Genomic DNA, 14527 nt, shown 5'->3' with positions numbered 1-14527 from the left:
TATAGCATTTTATAATGAAATATGGGGCATCTTTATACAAAATAAGGAGGTTTAAAAATGATAGTAATATAAATGCATTACGAATATATATGTACTTAAATAATAATTGCATTAGATAACTATGTATAGAATTGTAACTACTGTAAAAATGATAGAGTATACTTACATGGGATGCTATTTAGGACCACTTTAGTTTGGAATTCATATATTGACCTAGGAATCTTATTTATTTACTGATTTACTTAGATTCGTAAGGCTGACCCACTCATCACAGTGAGTCCCAGTGATGGACAAAGCTTAAACCGAAACCCACAATATAAAATTATTAAAACAATCAATTCCAAACACAGAACTAAAAAAAAAAAAGAAATAACAGCTGATAATAAGAACAATCAATCAATAATATTTATTCGGTCAATGACCAGCAACATTTAAAAGAACAAAAACAGAGTGGAGCAAATAAATACAATAATATAATACTATAACAACTATCGAAATAAATCACATAGTACAACATTCACTCCTCTATTGCTTTGTTAATACAGTTGCTACCTGGGTGAATAGAATAATAATATAATGTGTTATCAACCCATCTGCGTTTATAACCCCCCACCTCCCCCATATATGGGTAAACAATTTTTGTGTATGGACCTGTTTGGTGTAGTGGTTAAGGCATTAGGCTAGAAATGACAAGATGGTGAGTTCTAGTCCTGCCTTAGGCATGAACGCCAGCTGGATGAGGAGGAGGAGGAGGAGGAGGAGTGTGCTTGGTGGTTTTCTTGCAGACATTTCATTACCAAACTAGGTAACATCATCAACGCTAGAAGGAAGTGGGATTTGTTCTTATTTTATATACTCACGGCTTACCCTGTCAGTGTTGGTGAGATGTTTTTGGTGATTCCTTGATCAGGCTGTTATTTATTGTTAGCTTGTTTCTCTGCTTTGGTAGAGGGCTGCTTTTTTCCCCTTTGTGTAAAGACAGATGCAAAAAACGGGTTAAATAGTTCTGCTTTCTCCCTGTTGCTTGTCACCTTCTTGCCACTTTCACCCACTAATGGACCAATCATTTCCTTCACTTTTTTCTTGTTTTTTACATGTTGAAAGAAGCTTTTTTGTTGTTGTTGTTATTTTTGACTTTGGTTGCAAGCCTTAGTTCATTTTGAGCCTTGGCTTTCCTCACTTCATCTTTGGAGGCTCGGGCTATTTGCTGATATTCTGACTTAGTTATGTGCCCCTCTTTCCACTTTCTATACTTGTCTTTTTTATCTTTCCATTTGTCAGAGAGTTCTTTATGCAGCCGTGCTGGTTTCTTTTGAGAGCTGTTGTTTTTCCTCTTTGTTGGTATTGTGCTAGACTGGGCTTTTATTATCTCATTTTTCAAAATTTCCCAAGCTTCTTGAGTTGTTTTCCCCTTGAGGATTCTCATCCATGGAATCCTTCCCAAGCCCTCTCTAAGCAGAGTTCCCTTTAGAAGGGGTGAATGCTCCAACACTGGAGGTTTTTAAGAAGAGACTGGACAGGCATTTGTCCAAAATGATATAGGATTTCCTGCCTGAGCAGGGGGTTGGACTAGATGACCTCCAAGGTCCCTTCCAACTTTACTATTATTATTATTGATCATCGCACAGTCAGCCAGATGTTCAGACTGGATTTAGCATTTTGTCTACCTATCGAGTCCTTACCCAGGACCTGGGATAGGCAGATGTGGATGTTTGATGGTATTACAGATATCATCGCAGGATGGAAGCAGTTCCTAGTAAGGCCGCCTTTTGTAATTGACTAATAGTGAATTTGTCAATGCCAATGGTGTTCAAGTGGTGCTCCAGTTGTTTTGGGATTGCACCCAAGGAGCCTATGACTATTGGTACTACCCTTGCTTGCTTTTGCCACAGTCTTTCTATTTCTATTTGTAGGTCTTTGTATTTTGTTATCTTCTCCAGTTCTTTCTCGTCTATTCTGCTGTTTCCAGGCACTGCCACGTCCACTATCCAGACTTTTTTGTCTTTCTTATCGACAATTGTTAAGTCTGGGGTGTTATGTTGCAGGTGCTTGTCTGTTTGAATTCTGAAGTCCCAGAGCAGTTTAATTTTATCATTTTCTATGACTTTCTCTATTTTATGATCCCACCAGTTTTTGCTTACAGGCAAATGATATTTTTTGCAGATCTTCCAATGCACCATTGTTGCTACTTTGTCATGCCGCTGCTTGTAGTCAGTCTGTTGTTGTTGTTGTTGTTGTTATTATTATTATTATTAGTTCTTTGATTGGGGCGTTGTTTACTCGCTAGAATTTTTCCTTTGTTTATTCTATGTGATAAAATGAAGCCCTGCTTGCTTGCTTACTTTTACAGTACCGGTACATCCCAGGTTCTTTTGTTAAGAAACTTTAATTTGATACCCCAGTCCTGGCTGTTTCCTAAGCAAACCACGGGGCTGGCAGCCATTGTCCACCGACACAAACCACGGGAAGCCACCTCTGCTTAATTGCTGATCCGGCAAAATTCTTGTCCTTGCGTTTTATCTTCCTTTCCATACCCTTGAAAAATGTATGTCATTGCTGGAAGGAAGCCAAAGAAAGAATGGGGGGGGGCAAACCCCCCCTTCTCTGGGAACCCGTTGCATTCTGTAACTGCAAACATGTGGTGCCTTCCTCCTTCAGTTCAGTTGTTGTAGGAAAAAAGAAACAGCTGTTTTAGCTGAAAAGCTGGATTAAACGCTTCTCTTGCAGCCTGGCCCAGTCCTCTTAGGGGGAAACTTCCCATTTAACTTGTTCTGGGCGTAAAATACCCATATATGCGACTTAGCGGAGCATCTGCCGACTGAGAGGGAGCAGCGACTTAAAAAAACACCAAGGGCATTTTGTGCAAAGGCAGGCTGCGCTCCCAGTTTCTCCTCCTTGCCTGAAGCTTTGTCGCGAAGGCGCCCCGAGGATGGTTCTGTTTATAGCTCAGCCTAGGAACGCCGTGGTTCTTCTGGAATCTGCCTTCAGCCGTAACCTTAGTGGCTTTCAGCTGGGTCATAGCTGCAGTGGTTTTAATGCCTGCTCCCCTCCGGCAGGTTCAGATGAGGTCGTCGCTTGTCAAGCCAGCCTGTTGCAAGAATTTCGAGCACGCGTGCATGCTGCGATGAGCGGCACATGCCGCGATGAGCTGGGTGTTCAGGACTCCTGCAGGATTGCACAGGTAGTCCTTGACTTAACGACCGTCATTGAGCCCAACATTTCCGTTGCTAAGCGAGACGCTTGTTAAGTGAGTTTGCCCCCATTGGACGACCTTCCTGCCATTGTTAAGTTAGTAAGTGAATTTGGCTTCCCCATTGACTTTGCTGGTCGCAAAAGGGGATCACGTAACCTCGGGAGACTGCAACCGTCGTAAATATGAGTCAGTTGCCACCTGGCTGAATTTTGATCATGTGGCCCTGGGGATGCTGCAACCGTCGTAAGCGCGCGAACGCCCCTTAGTCATTTCCCCCCCCCAGTGCCGTTATAACTTCTAACGGTCACTAAATAAACTGTTGTAAATCCAGGACTAGCTGTACAGGGAAATAAGAATGATTGGTCTTCTTTCATATTCCTGCTTAGCTTTCAGCAGAGTTCCAAAATGGATGACATCCTTACATTGCTGGCTTCAGTCTCAGTTCTGAGAGAGATTCTGGTTAATTGAATTTTATTGCAGTCTTCGGTGGGCGCAAGCCAGGCTGTCAATCACAGACCGACAACGTTGATTACTTTGCAAGCCTGGCAGCCATCCATTAAGCTTTGCTGCTTCTATACCTTCACTTCTGTGTGATTGTATTCAAAAAGAGATCGGGCGATATAAAACAAAGCAACTGTAGTTTTTAAAGGTTCAGGAAAGAAATTAAAAAAAGGAAGGAATCTGGTATTTGTGTTAGTGAGTGTGTCAATCTTTTTTTTTTTTATTGAAAATTTTTATTTTTTAAAACATACAATCATTTATAAAAATACAATAAAATTTTAAAATAGAGAACCCCCCTTACCCTCCCTCCCACCCCCACCCCCCCTCCCTTCACTTCCCAGAGCAGAATACAGGGTTAAAAAAAAAAAAAGAAAAAGAAAATTATAATAATTAAGAAAAAAGAAAAAAAAAGAGAGAAAGAAAAAAAAATATCATAATTAACCTTTAACTCCATAACTTATAAAACAATTCTCTATAATATTTGATATTCATTCATAAAATAAATAAGTGAGTGTGTCAATCTTTATCCAGATAGAATACTTGGGTTTTGCTTTTTTTTTTTTTTTTTTGGTCATCTGCTAAGAGTCAAGAGGATGAGTTGGATATATTTTATTTTATATATTGGCTATTTTTGTAATTGTTTGCTAGGAGTCAAGAGGATCAGTTGGGTATTTTTTTATAAAAGTTACAATATAAACCCCCAAACCAATCCACCTTAAACCCCCCCTCTCCCTCCCCCACTTCCCAGAGCTGAATACAAGGTTACAATTATAATAATCATAATCTAACTAACATTAACCAACTATATCAATAACTAAGTCCATAATGCGCTTTAACTCCCCTTTAGCATAAATATAAACAAATTAAAAGTAAACATAATAATAAAAACATAAACAAACATAATATCCTAATTATTAAACTAATTATTAAACAATACAATATCCAAATTATTAAACAATACTAATACTAATGATAATAATAATATTCCACTATAATAAACTATTAATAATACTCTAAGATTTACTCATAAACTAAGTGGAACTTTTTAGTCCCATATTTATTCTGAATATAATCTATCCATCTTCTCCAAACCGAAATGTATCTTCCTTGTGAATGATCCTTCAAATAAGCAGAATTCTTAGCCATTTCTGCTAAGTTTGACACTTTAAGCGTCCATTCTTCTATAGTAGGCAAACAATCCTTCTTCCAATATTGCCCTACCAATAACCTTGCTGCTGTTGTCAAATTCAACATCAAATTAGTTTCTTTAGTATCACAATCTATAATAACAAGTTGGGTATTTTTATGTTGTTTAGACATAGGAGTTAAGACGAGTTTATAGAAAAAGCAGGAATATTTGTGGCCGTGGGAAATTTCCTACTAATTTGTTTAACAAGAAGGAACCAGAGGAAGGGACAACTTTGAACAGATAAGGGGGATTGGGTTCTTTTTTTCCTGTTCCAAGGATTACATCTAGAAAAATTTTACCCTTGTTTCTATATACCGTACTCAATTTTGTTAAAGAGATGTAAAAATGTACACATAAAACATAATATGGGCTGACATTTGGAAATCTATTCAGAATAACAGAACAAAAGAGTAACAAATTTGGAAGGGACCTTGGAGGTCTTCTAGTCCAGCCCCCTGCTCAGGCAGAAGACCCTACACCAGGGGTGTCAAACTCAATTTCATTGAGGGCCGCATCAGCATTGCGGTTGCCCTCGTGCTGGGTGGGTGAAACAAGGGTGGGTGCAGGCTACTGGGTCAGCGTGGATGGAGTGGGTGTGGCCTACTGGGTGGGTGTGGGTGGAGTGGGTGTGGCCTACTGGGTGGGCATGGCCAGCTCTACATCGTTCGCGTCAAGGGTGCCTGTGGGGGCCTGGGCAGGAGTGAGACAGATCTGAGGGTCTCTGGCAGAAGGGAGTGGGACCGGGGCAAGTGCCAAGGCACGGTCCACTGGAGGAGCCTCACTGCCTGCTGAAACCCCTCCCCCGGAGCCCATCAAGCCGGATACGTGAAGTAGGCAAGGGCCGTTTACTGGCCACTTCCACTTCCCCACCATCCAGTCAGAACTGAAGAAGCTTCTTGGATGAGAGGAGAAACGTCTTCAAAGAAAAACAAGAAAGTCCAGTTGCCTCTTGAAAAAAAGTGGGACAACCATGACCTGGAAGACTGAGAATCTCCGTAGACAAGCAGTGGGACAGCTATTTGAATCCGTTGACAGTACAGAGGTCATCCTAGGCTTGCAACAATTTGCTTAGTGTCATTCGAAGTTACAACACCGCTGGAAAAAAGTGACACGAGCAGTTTTCACCCCTACGACCGCTGAGCATCCCTGTGATCGATGTGGTCAAAATTGGGGGGGGCTGGTCATGTATTTATGACAGTTGAACTGCCCCGGGGGTCAGGTGATCACCATTTGTAACCTTCTCATCCAGCTTCCTATAAGCAAAGTCAACGGAAAGACCCAGATTTGCTTTACGACCGCATGATTCACTTAACTGCAACGATTCGCTGAACGGCCGTGGCAGAAAAAGTCGTAAAATTGGGCACGGCATGCTTCGCTTCCAACAAATATATATATATATATATATATATATATATATATATATATATATATATATATATATATATATATATATATAGCATTCTGTTCCCTTTCTAAGGGCCTTCATTTTTGTGTATCTTAATTTGGCTTAATGTATTTCTGTATAAATGGCATCTGTATTATTATTATTATTTTTTGTAATTCTGTGTAGACACGAAAGCTCATGCATCATTAAATGTCACTTAATCCTTAGCAGAGATGCTGTGTTACAAACAAGCCGTGTTAAATGTCAAGTCAGCTGTTCACTGTTTGGTTTGTCATCAGTTGCGGCGCTGTGAAGCACAAGAACCGGACGGTCTAATGTGGTAGTCATAAAAAAAAAAGCAACCCTTTGCAGCAAAAATTAGGAACACGTGCCCAAAGCATTGTGTGCTTTTTAAATGTTAAGCGACACTTAGATGAGATGGGCGATAGAGAAGTGTGATGATGATGAATGAATAAATGTTTAAATAAATATATGTGTCCGTGTATGTGTCTCTCTCTCTCTCTCTCCCTCCCTCTCCCTCTCCCTCTCCCCCTCCCTCCATCCCTCCCTCCCTCTCTGTCACTCCATCTCCCTCTCTCTATCTCCCTCTTCCCCTCTCTCCCAGTGACCCCGGGACACTGCAAATGTCATAAATATGCCAAGTGTCTGAATTTGATCACATGAGCACGAGGAGGGCGCAACATAGGAAATTGTCATAGCTGATGTAGACAATGGCTTTAGAAGATATATATGTATGTATGTATGTATGTATGTATGTAGGTAGGTAGGTAGGTAGGTAGGTAGGTAGGTAGGTAGGTCGGTCGGTCTTTGGTTATTCGGGTTTTCTCCTGCATAGATAGATAGATAGATAGATAGATAGATAGATAGATAGATAGATAGATAGATAGATAGATAGATAGATAGATAGATAGATAGATAGATAGATATAGATATATATCTATATATAGATATATAGATATAGATATATATATAGATATATAGATATAGATATATAGATATGTGTGTGTGTGTGTGTTTTCTGAGGTTTTCGCGGGTGTTTGTATGTAGGTCTTTGGTTATTCGGGTTTTCTCCCACGTCAAATTGGAAGTGTCTTGGTGACGTTTCGACGAAGTCTCATTCGTCATCTTCAGGCTGGTGCTTTCGGCTTCGTGCTTCTAATCAGATATATGATTAGAATAGATTAGAAGAGAATATAGAATATAGAAGAGAAGAGAAAGAACAGAATATAGAAGAGAATATAGAATATAGAAGAGAAAGAACAGAATATAGAATATAGAAGAGAAAGAACAGAATATAGAATAGAAGAGAAGAGAATATAGAATATAGAAGAGAAAGAACAGAATATAGAATATAGAAGAGAAGAGAAAGAACAGAATATAGAATATAGAAGAGAAAGAACAGAATATAGAATAGGACAGGACAGGACAGGATCGAATAGAAGAATAGACAAAATAGAATAGAATAGAGGAGAAGAAAAGAAAATAGAGAATAGAATAGAACAGAACAGAACAAAATAGAATAGAATAGAATAATAACTTTATTGTCATTTTAAATGTACATTAATCAGTATACATTAAAACGACATTTCGTTGCATACAGCTCTCAGAGGGTAACCACCTCCAATATATACTGCATAAATATGACAAACAAAATTATGCATACACCCACATACACATGACCCAGAGAAATAACACAGTCTAATTTGAAGTTGACATGACATGACCTCTCGGGATGGGGGGGGAATAAGTGCTTCTGGCTTAACACTTGGTTATTCCTGGGCCTTGGAAGGCTGGCTGCTGATATTTATGGCCTTCAGCGTACAGGATGCTTTGTGTAATCTTTTTTGTCAAGGTCACTGGTTGATGTGAGCCGTGCTCAACGGGGGAAAAACATCCCTGGAGAAGTGCTCTCTGGTTCTCCCCCCCCTTCTCTTTCTCCCATGGGTGGTCACAACTAGGGCTTAGCTTATTGTGCTCGCTTGACACTCATACCTGTAAGGTAATAATAACCCAGCTGGTCGAGGCTGCAACTTTCCCCCCTTTAAATGAAACTTAAGCATCTTTATTTGTATGCTGAAAAGCCAGGCAACCTCCTTCGAACACACCCGAGAGGCAGCGGATTATGTAACGGCCACGGTTCATGAGCTGAAGAATAAGGAAAATGCAATAAGCTCTGTTGTATTTGCTTGTGCTGAAATCCTGACTGTAACGGTGGTTTACTTGAGTGTTTTCGTGGCGTTTGTTGATTCGTTGTCTTTGAGTAACCCCTTTCCATTAGGACATCTAAGGAAACAAGAAGTGTGAGAGCACCTTAGTCCTTAGAAATAATAATAATAATAATAATAATAATAATAATAATAATAATAATAATAATATTTGACGTGGTTGTGGGGCTTGTGTACTCTGAGGAAGATGAGAGCTATGCCAGAGGTTCAACCATACTGGACAGGTCTCATCAGAGGAGTCAGACAAAGAGTGTCTCTCCCATAAAAAATATGGTGAGACGTAAATTTCAGAATGCCATACCGGCTCGGACGTCGCCCGGGTTAACAAGGTCCGCACTAGATATTGGAGTTCCTGGATATCTGGTGAAAAATGGGTTACAGGACTCAGGACTGTTGGCTGAGCAACCAGGGCCAGCAGCTGCAGAACTACTGGAAGAAAAGGTGTTTACCCGTCGCAGATACACAGTGATGGAAAACAAAGAAATAATGATCTGTTACTACAGATCAAGTCCAACAAGACGAGGATATCTAAAACGAATGCACCAATTCTGGAAAGAACAACATCCAGAATCAGAAATAACAGAACAGAGACTAGCAGATCAACGCCGATTTATAACACGAAATAAAGTATTCACAGAAACAGAATTGGACGAACTGCAAAGGTTTACCCAGGGCAAAGAAATCAAAGCCTTACCAGAAGTAATTCAGAATGTAGAGGCAAACCAGGGGGAGTTGGCAGTGAAGGAATCCAGCAGAGATATACAACTGTTCTCATTTGGAAACCAGGCACCTCTTCCTCAGGAAGAACAAAACCCTCTAACTAAAGAAATAAAAGAATTGAAACAAAGAATAACTGAGCATCTAGAACAGCACAAAAACAACAGAATAAGGCTGCCTGCATTGAAGCTTGTTCCAAAGAAACAGCTAGCACAAGCATTAAAAGATGCAAATACTGCAATAGCAAGTATAAGCACCAATTCACTGCAAGAAACAAACCAACTAATGTACAGCACAGCTGCAGTTATAACAGAATACCTGGGATGCAAAATCAACAAAAAAGAAAAACAAACAAACAGTGCACCACAAAAATGGAAGGTTAGACTAGAAAATAAGATCAGCAAGTTAAGATCACATGCAAGCAAGCTAGAACAGATGAAAGAAAAGAAGCTGAAGAACAAGAAGACCAAAGAATACCTAATCAAGAAATACCACTTAGAAACAAGGAAGATCAAGGAAGCACTGGAAATAATAAAGCAACAAATAACAGCTATAGCCAGGAAAATCAGTAGATATGAAGCTCGAATTGCAAACTATAGGCAGAACCTCCAATTTCAATCCAATCAGAAACGTTTCTACCAACCATCATGGAGAAACTGCAAGGAATCAGTCAGTACCTGACAAGGAAGAAACAGTGCAGTTCTGGAAGCAGATATGGGATAACCCAAAGAAATACAACAAGGATGCGGCTTGGTTAAAAGAGGTGGATGCAAATAAAACAGAAGTTGAAATGAAAGAACTAGTAATAACAACAAAAATGGTAGAAAAAAGAGCAAGAAAATCAAAAATTGGTCAGCACCAGGTGAAGATGAACTGCATGGGTTTTGGTTGAAACATCTAACTGTTATACACCCACTCATTGCCAAGCAGTTCAACAATATACTACAAGGAGGAGAAATTGAAAAGTGGCTAACAACTGGGAAAACCTACCTAATAATGAAAAAATCCAGCAAAAGGGGCAACACCAGGCAACTACAGGCCAATTACCTGCTTACCAACAACTTTCAAATTACTAACTGGTGTGGTAGCTGATGCAGTACAACAGCATCTAGTTGAAAACAATCTCTTTCCACCTGAGCAGAAAGGAAACCGCCCCAATAGCAGAGGAACAAAAGATCAACTCCTAATAGACAAAATGATCTTGGAAAACTGCAAGAGAAGGAAGACCAACCTGAATGTGGCATGGATTGACTACAAAAAGGCATTTGACTCTCTGCCACATGATTGGATAATCAAGTGCCTAGAAATAACAGGAGTAAGTAGAAACATCAGAACATTTGTGCAAAGATCGATGGCACAATGGAAGACACAGTTGCAGATCAATGGTGAAAAGCTGGGAGAGGTTAATATAAAGAGAGGAATATTTCAAGGAGATTCATTATCACCATTACTATTTGTTATTGCACTGTTTCCTCTGTCAACAATACTGAATAACTCAGGACATGGCTATCAAACATCAAAAACATCTGCCAGACTATCCCACCTCCTTTCAGGATGATCTGAAGCTGTATGGAAAAACATCATCTGAAATAGAATCGCTGCTCAACACTGTCCGTATATATAGCCAAGATATTGTAATGGAGTTTGGCTTGGACAAATGTGCCACACTTACTATCAAACAAGGAAAATTAGTGAAAACTGAAGGAATCAAGATGCCCCACGAAAATAACATTAAGAGTCTGGATGAGGAAGATTACTACAAATACTTGGGTATCCTTCAAGCTGATAACATCAAGCACAATGAAGTCAAGAAAAAGATTAGAGGTGAATACATCAAGAGAGTGAAGAAGATCTTAAAGTCCAAACTCAATGGAGGAAATACCATAAAGGCAATCAACACCTGGGCAATCCCAGTCATTAGGTACACAGCTGGAATAGTGGACTGGACTCAAGCAGAACTAAAAGCAATGGATAGGCAGACCAGAAAAATAAGGACAATGAATCACGCCCTTCATCCACGCAGTGACATTGATAGACTTTATCTACCAAGGCAAATAGATGGGCGTGGAATGCTACAAGTACATCAGATGGTTGAAGAAGAAAAAATGACTTTGGAAGAATATCTGAAGAACAATGATGAAGATGCACTGAAATTAGTATATCAGGAAGGCTTACTAACTACTGGAGAGACCAAACTGGCCTACAAGAAAGACCAAATGAAGAACAGAATAGAGGCATGGGAAGACAAAGCAATACATGGCCAATACATTAAAAAAATAGCTGGGAAAGCAGATAATAACAAGACCTGGCAATGCTAAGAGCAGGAAAATTGAAGAAAGAGACCGAGGGACTAATTCTGGCTGCACAAGACCAAGCCTTAAGGACAAATGCATACAAAGTCAAAATTGAGAAGACAGCAACAGGCAGTAAGTGCCGCCTATGCAAAGAAGCTGAAGAAACAGTGGACCACTTGGTAAGCTGTTGCAAGAAGATTGCACAGAATGATTACAAGCAGCGGCATGACAAAGTAGCAACAATGGTGCATTGGAAGATCTGCAAAAAATATCATTTGCCTGTAAGCAAAAACTGGTGGGATCATAAAATAGAGAAAGTCATAGAAAATGATAAAATTAAACTGCTCTGGGACTTCAGAATTCAAACAGACAAGCACCTGCAACATAACACCCCAGACTTAACAATTGTCGTAAGAAAGACAAAAAAGTCTGGATAGTGGACGTGGCAGTGCCTGGAGATAGCAGAATAGAAGAGAAAGAACTGGAGAAGATAACAAAATACAAAGACCTACAAATAGAAATAGAAAGACTGTGGCAGAAGCAAGCAAGGGTAGTACCAATAGTCATAGGCTCCTTGGGTGCAATCCCAAAACAACTGGAGCACCACTTGAACACCATTGGCATTGACAAATTTGCTATTAGTCAATTGCAAAAGGCAGCCTTATTAGGAACTGCTTCCATCCTGCGACGATACCTGTAATACCATCAAACATCCACATCTGCCTATCCCAGGTCCTGGGTAAGGACTCGATAGGTAGACAAAATGCCAAATCCAGTCTGAACATCTGGCTGACTGTGCGATGAATGATAATAATAATAATAGACATCTGCCTATCTCAGGTCCTGGGTAAGGATTCGATAGGTAGACAAAATGCAAATCCAGTCTGAACATCTGGCTGACTGTGCGATGATCCATAATAATAATAATAGTAATAGTAATAATAGTGGACATGGCAGTGCCTGGAGATAGCAGAATAGACGAGAAAGAACTGGAGAAGATAACAAAATACAAAGACCTACAAATAGAAATAGAAAGACTGTGGCAAAAGCAAGGAAGGGTAGTACCAATAGTCATAGGCTCCTTGGGTGCAATCCCAAAACAACTTGAGCACCACTTGAACACCATTGGCATTGACAAATTCATTATTAGTCAATTGCAAAAGGCGGCCTTACTAGGAACTGCTTCCATCCTGCGACGATATCTGTAATACCATCAAACATCCACATCTGCCTATCCCAGGTCCTGGGTAAGGACTCGATAGGTAGACAAAATGCAAATCCAGTCTGAACATCCTGCTCAGGCAGAAAACCCTATATCATTTCAGGCAAATGGCTGTCCATCCCTTCTTAAAAACTTCCAGTGTTGGAGCATCACCGCTTCTGGAGGCAGTTGTTCCACTGGTTAATTGTTCTAACTGTCAGGAAGTTTCTCCTTTGTTCCAGGTTGCTTCTCTCCTTGATTAGTTTCCCCCATTGCTTCTTATCCTGCCTTCAGGCACTTTGAGAAAAGCTTGACTCCCTCTTCTTTGGGGCAGCCCCTGAGATATTGGAATACTGCTATCATGTCCCCCTTGTCCTTCTCTTCGTTAAACTAGACATACCCAATTCCAGCAACCGTTCCTTATATGTTTTAGCCTCCAGTCCCCTAATCATCTTTGTTGCTCTTCTCTGTACTCTTTCTAGAGTCTCAACATCTTTTTTACATCGTGGTGACCAAAACTGGATGCAGTATTCCAAGTGTGGCCTTACCAAGGCATTGAAGAGTGGTATTAATACTTCACGTGATCTTGATTCTATCCCTCTGTTAATGCAGCCTAGCACTGTGTTGGCTTTTTTGGCAGCTGCAGCACATTGCTGGCTCATATTTAAGTGATTGTAAGTCCCCGACTTACCACAGTTCATTTAAGGACCGTTCAAAGTTACAACGGCACTGAAAAATATGACTTACGACTGTTTTTCACACTTATGACCGTTACGGCGTTCCCCATGGTCCCGTGATCAAAATTCAGACACTTGGCGACTGGTTCATATTTATGACGGTCGTAGTGTCCCAGGGTCACGTGATCCCCTTCTGTGACCTTCTGGTGAGCAAAGTCAATGGGGGAGGCCAAGATTCCCTTAACGACCATGTTACTAAATTAACAACAGCAGTGATGTCCCGAAGTCATGTGATCCCTTTTTGCAAACTTCTGACAAGCAAAGTCAATGGGGAAGCCAAGTTCACTTAACAATCGTGTTACTAACTTAACTGCAGTGATTCACTTGGGGGCAAAACTCACTTAACAAATATCTCACGTAAGAGCAGAAAGGCTGGGCTCAGTTGCAGTTGTACGTTGAGGACCACCCAAATTTGTTAGTGGTGAGATCCTGACTATAATCAAAGGTTACTCCAGTGTTTTTGTGTCTCTTTGTTGATTCGTTGTCTTAAGTAATCCCTTTCCGTTTGGAGGTTTGTTTATTTATTTTATTTAGCGTATGGCATCTCACACGTGGACTAGCAATATATCTATTAACATTTAATCTAGATTAGTAGAACCCAATAAAAGTTCAAAAGATCTATGTTCAAATGCCAGAATTTTTAGGCCATCTAATTGTTGAAGTGCAGCATCGTTTATATGACAAAAAAATCAGATACTTAGACCAGTAGATGCCCTCAGCTTACAATGTGATCTATAGATTGACAGGGATCATGCAGTCCCACCGAGGGGAGGATATTATGCCTGATTTAGGAGATCTAAGATCTAAGTTCCCCCGTTAGGAGTTCTAAGAGAAGAAGAAGTGTGAAAGCACCTTAGTAATTAGCACTGTTTTAGAAATAACAGTTACTACATCCCGGTCATGTTATTCGGCATGGATACTAGAACATTCATCTTTCAGGTGCTGAAAAGTGGTCTTAAAATGGGATTTATTACAGATATACAGAGCATTTTCTGGAATTCAGGAGTTATCCTTTTGGTTGTTCTCTGCTGATAAAGTAAACCACCGCCCACCCACCTTTTTTTT

General features: G+C 40.1%; 1 protein-coding gene across 3 annotated transcripts in view; it reads left to right on the top strand.

The window, feature by feature from the left end:
- SEC14L5 (SEC14 like lipid binding 5) overlaps positions 1–14527 on the top strand; it is a 63454-nt gene that overhangs the window by 26036 nt on the left and 22891 nt on the right. The window lies entirely within an intron of this gene.

The sequence above is a fragment of the Crotalus tigris genome, unplaced genomic scaffold, assembly GCF_016545835.1.
Source record: "Crotalus tigris isolate CLP2741 ecotype Arizona unplaced genomic scaffold, ASM1654583v1 scf7180000018301.7375997, whole genome shotgun sequence".
NCBI lineage: Eukaryota > Metazoa > Chordata > Lepidosauria > Squamata > Viperidae > Crotalus > Crotalus tigris.
This window is presented reverse-complemented; position numbering and strand designations above follow the sequence as displayed.